The sequence below is a fragment of the Tupaia chinensis genome, unplaced genomic scaffold (assembly GCF_000334495.1).
Source record: "Tupaia chinensis unplaced genomic scaffold, TupChi_1.0 Scaffold148557_1, whole genome shotgun sequence".
Classification (NCBI taxonomy): domain Eukaryota; kingdom Metazoa; phylum Chordata; class Mammalia; order Scandentia; family Tupaiidae; genus Tupaia; species Tupaia belangeri.
Window position 1 is genome coordinate 1,063,259 of NW_006208406.1, and position 5,134 is coordinate 1,068,392.

Sequence of the window (5,134 nt, forward strand, 5' to 3'; positions counted from 1 at the left end):
TTATGCTTCGTACAATCATAGATCTATAGCTGCCATAGGAACTGTAGCCATAAGCAGAGGGACATCAAGGTAGAAAGGAGTCAGAATAAATGCCACAACCTCTTTCTGGTCCTTCCTACTCATCTCTTGGGGTGATTTCTCATTGAAGGAAGAGAGGGTAGAACCTGGTGAAGCAGTCCATGGAGGTCTACTTCTCCTTTTTTTTTTTTTTTTTCTTTTTTTGGAGAGGTTTTTGCTATAGGGCATGTGCGCTAGCCAGAAAGACAGAGAGATGGAGAGACAGAAAGCAAGAAATCACCCCCCAGGGGGGATGGCCACATCACAATTCCTTCTCTTCCATTCTCCTCTTGGGATCTTGGGCACGCACGCACACACACTCAGTGTAAGTTTAAGCCACCGTGTCCGGGACTCAAATTGTGGTCAACTACGTGGGAATCCAATGACATAGCCATTATGCTAACTGCTGGTCCCCATGGAGGTCAACTTCTGGGAAAAGAACAAGATGGAAAATTGTAGAAAAGTGATCCTAAGGGGACCAGCAGTTGGCATAATGGCTATGTTGCTGGACTTCCATGTAGTTGACCGCAGTTCGAGTCCCGGACCCGGTGACTTAACCTCTTGCTGGGTGGGTGTGCATGAATGCCCAAGATCCCGAGAGGAGAATGGAGGAGAAGGGATTGCAGTGTGGCCATCCCCCTACCCCGGGGGGTGATTTCTCACTATCTGTCTCTCTCTCTCTCTGTCTTTCTGGTGAGCACACACGCCCTATAGAAAAAACTTCTCCAAAGAAAGAAAGAAAGAAAGAAAATGGATCCTAAGGAAGAATCAGAAGATGGAGCTGAGGACTATTCCTTCTCCTCTTTCCTCATTCAATCATCCCCTACAAATCTCTAAGACTCCAGCTCAAACATTCCCTCTTCAGAAAACTTCTCCTTTTCAAGAGAAACTCTGTAAACCATGCCCTTTCTTACAAGGGCTTATAAATCTTACCTGCTGCAGACTTGGAGACACAATCTGGGCCATCATCAAAGAGTGGTCTCCAACATTAACCCTCTCCTCAGGGTATGATGGGTTCCTCTATTAATACAATTCTTTCCTTCTCTGCACTTGCTAGTTTGTACTTTTACATTGGTGTGTACATTGTCTGTCTTCCCCCACCATACTGTTAGCTGCAAGGGTGTCGGGGTTACTTCCAGTACTTCTCACCACTGTGTTACAAGCTTCTTGTGCCACAAGGTAGATGCCCAGTAAGTATTTCTTTAATGAAAGATGGGGGGCCAGCAGATGGCATAATGATTACATTGCTGGACTCCCACATAGTTGACCATGGTTCAAGTCCCGGACCTGGTGGCTTAAATCTCATGCTGGATGCATATGCATGCATGCCCAAAATCCTGAGAGGAAAATAGAGAAGGGATTGAGGCATGTCCATTCCCCTGAGGAGTGACTTCTCACTTTCTGTCACTCTGTTTCTCTGTGTTTCTCCGGCAAGCACACATGCCCTATAGCAAAAATCTCTCTCTCTAAAAAATAAATAAATAAATAAATAAAAGATAGAATGATGAGAATTCAGAGGTAAAAGTTGCCCCAAACTCCCAAACATGCTCATCATGTGTCTACATATGGAGAAATTGAGCCCAGAAAGGAAAAGTGATCACCCAAGATAACCAAGACCAACTGGTCTGAAAGACCAAGGGATATTTCCAATTTCTTGCAGACTGATCCTTTTATAAAATAAAATGAACATTAAAAAATATAAAGGCAAAATATAAACCCACACTTTCTATTACTGGGTGCAGTAATAAAATTGCTCTGTCAAATTTCCATAGTGTTTCTAAAGACTAATTAAGTTTCTATATTTATCTCATTGTGAACTAGTAACAAATAGTTGGTTGACAGGCCCAGTCTGCAACACTGACGAATTATTAATGCCAGGACCCAGTGTACCCTAGAACCACCCCTATTGCAGGCTACATCCCTGGATAAGGCATAGCCTCCCTGCTCTTCCCTGTGCAAGAAAGAACTATCAGGAGGCCATCCCTTCCTAACTCAGGTCTCCTTGGAGCTTGAAGCTTGGAGCCAGTCTGTGATGACTTGGCAAAGAACCAGAAGCCCCCAGCTATAGTTAGCTCAAAGCTTTGAGTCACAAAAATGCAATTATATAGCTCCCATCTGCTTCCGGATGCCTGCCTCCTTCTCACAAATTCTAACCTCTCCTACAAAAAGAAAAGCAAGCAAGGGACTCTGATACTTGCTGGCCCACAGTAGCTTGGGGCCACATACTGGCTCCACAGAGACCCATCTGTACCCCCTCACGGTGGAAACATGGATCAGTTTCTTTTTATGTTTTAATAATCTTTCTTTAAAGAATTATTTATTTATTTATTTATTTTTATCATTCGTTTTTTTAAAAAAGGTTTCCACCTTAGGGTGTATGCAGTGACAGTGAGAGGGAAAGTGGAAAATCACTTCCAGAGGGATGGCCACACTGCAATCCTTTCTCCTCCATTCGTCTCCTGAGATCTTGGGCATGTACACACACACACACGTAGTGTGAGTATCAAGCCACTGGGTCCAGCAACATAACTCCTACACCATCTGCTGCCTCCAATTATTATTTTAAAATTTGCTATAGGACATATGCACTCAGAGAGAGGGAGAGGGAAGGGGGGAGAGGGGAAGAAGGGGGGAGAGACAGAGAGAGAGAGAGAGAGAGAGTGAGAAAGCAAGCCTCCAGGTCTGAAACTCAAACTGTGGTCAGCTATGTGCAAGTCCAGTGCTTTAACCACCATGCCACCTGCTGGCCTCACACTGATCAGTTTTTAAGGCAGGTCTGGAGGGTAGCAAATGCCCACTTCACAAACTTGGGTGCCTGAGCCTGACCAAGCCTAACAATTCAGACCAAAGTGCCCTTTACAATGTGGATACCAGGTCCAGAAAGGGAAAGGCTGTCTACCCATGTTCCATGAGAGACTGAGGAGACCAGAGTCCTCTCTTGCTTCTTCTCTTCGTGGAGGTCTTGCTAGCATCATCCCTGCTATGACTGCCATGTACTCAAGGGTCCCTTAATCTTCCCCACCTCCTTTTCAGTCTTGGCTCCTATCCAATCTAGTCTCACACCAAAGCAGGTCTAGTCATGTCCCCTCTGCTTAAAATCTTTCAAAAACTTCTCATTGCTCTCAGAATCAGCTGGCCTCACATGGCCAGCAAACTTTGCATTATTAGACTGACTGTTCACTTAATCCACTAACTACACCCCCAGGTAGATATCCTACTTGGACATTGAGTTCATTATACCCAAGTTGAACTTGATCATCCCTGTAGACCTGTCATCCCAAGTCCCCCATATTCCCAGTGACATCAGTTTTCATGCTCTGTGAAAACCAGAACCATCGGGTTACAATGAGAATTCCTTCTCTCTCAGTCTCAGTAGCCAGTTGTTGTGGTTTTTCCCTCTATGTGTATTTCAAACCCACCCACTTCTCTCCATCTTTACTCTACCATCTAGTCCAGTCCAAATGCCTGTGTTAGCCTCCCACCCAGAACTACACGTCTGCTCTGGCTCTCCTCCATCCTTCTTCTCACAGCTGCCATACTACGGGTTTGCTTGTGTCCCACTTTGGTGAAAACCTCTGAGAAACTTCCCACTGGTCTCACAGTCAGCTTCAGCCAGACCTTGCACAGGTGGGGGTCCCTCCATGTCTCTCTCATTAACTTTTTTTTTTTTTCTTTTTGAAGAGGTTTTTGCTATAGGGCACGTGCGCTCACCAGACAGACAGAGAGAGACAGAGAAACAGAAAGGAAGAAATCACTCCCCGGGGGTGGGGGTGGCCACGCCACAATCCCTACTCCTCTATTCTCCTCTCGGGATCTTGGGCACGCACGCACATGCGCCCAGCGTGAGTTTTAAGTCACCGGGTCCGGGACGTAAACTGCAGTCAACTACATGGGAGTCCAGCAACATAGCCATTATGTTAACTGCTGGTCCCTCTCATTGATTTCTTGTAGGTGTTCAAACATCACATTGTCCTGTGCTAGGGACTGAATACTTGTTTTCCCCTAAATTAATATGTTGAAGTTCTAATACCCAGTGTGGTGGTATTTAGAAGTGGGACCTTTGGGATGAAATTAGGCTTCTGTGAGGGTGGAACCCTCCATGATGGGATGAATGCCTTTATAAGATGAAGAGACCAGAGCTCTTCTCTCAAATATAGGGCTGCCTTCAGAATCTGACCATGCTGGCATCCTGCTCTTGGACTCCCCAGCCTCCAGAACTCTGAGAAATAAGTTTATTGCTTAAGCGCTCCTTCTCCACTCTAGTCTAGGATATTCTTGTTATAACAGCCCGAACTGTGTAAGACAGCCCCACTTCAGGGCCATTGTGCAGGCTGTTCCCTCTGCCTAATATGCTCCTTTCCCCACCCCCACCCCCAAACCCAGTAAATGCCTACGTAGCCTGCAGGTCTCGTCTGAAGAAACTTTGATAAGAAAAAATTCCTAATGCCTGCATTTCTTGCACAGATGGGCTTGTTCTTGATTTGGATGCAGAGAAAAAGCTTTCATCCCACACACTTCTCTCCCCATCTCAGGCCTCCAGGCACCAGCAAAAGTCCTTGTTGCCAAGACCCACTTCAAGTGGACTCCTGGCAGGCCCTGGCTCTCACCAGCCTTGCAGATGAAGGCAGAGCGTAAGTCCATGAGTCAGCCAGGGGAGGGAACATGGGGACTGTGCTCCCAGCTGGCACGCACTGTGGACCCAGGGTTGGGGATAGGTGCTTGTGATCACAGCAACTCATTGCTGAGATGGACATTGGCAATGACATTGTCCACTTTCCCCCCTATGGTTCACATGGTGACTAGAGCCCAGCAAGGAGTAATGTCTCATCAAAGGCTGTTGCATGGGTCAGGGCAGAATCCAGAGAAGCAGATCTCTTCACTTTCACCTCAATGCTCTTTCCACATTGACAAGGAGGAATGGCAACATGAAGAGGTTCCATCAAGCAGAACAAGGAAACAAACATGACAAAAGAGGTGAAGCAGAAAACTAGGAGACATGTTCTTGGATCACTTGAGACAGCTCTGAAGACTATGTGAAATAACTAGGGAAGACTGTGGTCAATGAAAGGAGAGAATG